Below are 956 nucleotides of genomic sequence, written 5' to 3'. Positions count from 1 at the left end.
CTCCTCCCTCTCCCGGCCTCGCCTGCTCCCTCACTCCCTCGCCCCCCTCCCTCCCTCCCTCGCCCGACCTCGCCCGCTGCCTCCCTCCCTTGACCGGCCTCGCCCGTTTGCTACGTCCCTCGCCGGGCCTCGCCCACTCTCTGCCTCGCCCGCTCCCTTCCTCCCTTCATGCCCTCGCCCGCTCCCTCCCTCCCTCGGCCAGCCTCGCTCGCTCCCTCCATCCCTCCCGGCCTCGCTCGCTCCCTCCCTCCATCCCTCCATCCCTCCCGGCCTCGCTCGCTCCCTCCCGGCCTCGCTCGCTCCCTCCCTCCCTCCTGGCCTGGCTCGCTCCCTCCCTCCCTCCCGGCCTCGCTCGCTCCCTCCCTCCCTCCCGGCCTCGCTCGCTCGCTCCCTCCCTCCCGGCCTCGCTCGCTCGCTCCCTCCCTCCCGGCCGCTCGCTCGCTCCCTCCCTCCCGGCCTCGCTCGCTCGCTCCCCCCCTCCCGGCCTCGCGCGCTCGCTCCCTCCCTCCCGGCCTCGCTCGCTCGCTCGCTCCCTCCCTCCCGGCCTCGCTCGCTCGCTCCCACCCTCCCGGCCTCGCTCGCTCGCTCCCTCCCTCCCGGCCTCGCTCGCTCGCCCCCTCCCGGCCTCGCTCGCTCGCTCCCTCCCTCCCGGCCTCGCTCGCTTCCTTCCTCCCTCACCGGGCCTCGCCCACTCCCTGCCTCAACCGCTTCCTCCCTCCCTCGCCCGGCCTCGCTCGCTTCCTCCCTCCCTCGCCCAGCCTCGCCCTCTTCCTCCCTCACTCGCCCGGCCTCCCATGCTCCCTCCCTCGCCCGGCCTCGTCCGCTCCCTTGCTAGACCTCGCCCCGCCTCGCCCGCTCCCTCCCTCGCTCGCCCGGCCTCGCCTGCTCCCTCCATCCCTCGGCCTGCCTGTCCTGCTCCCTCCCTCCCTCGCCCGGCCTGGCCCCCTCCCTCGCCC

Source organism: Pristiophorus japonicus, chromosome 2 (assembly GCF_044704955.1).
Source record: "Pristiophorus japonicus isolate sPriJap1 chromosome 2, sPriJap1.hap1, whole genome shotgun sequence".
Taxonomy (NCBI): Eukaryota; Metazoa; Chordata; class Chondrichthyes; family Pristiophoridae; genus Pristiophorus; species Pristiophorus japonicus.
The sequence above is the reverse complement of the archived record's forward strand: the minus strand, read 5'-3'. Positions refer to the sequence as shown.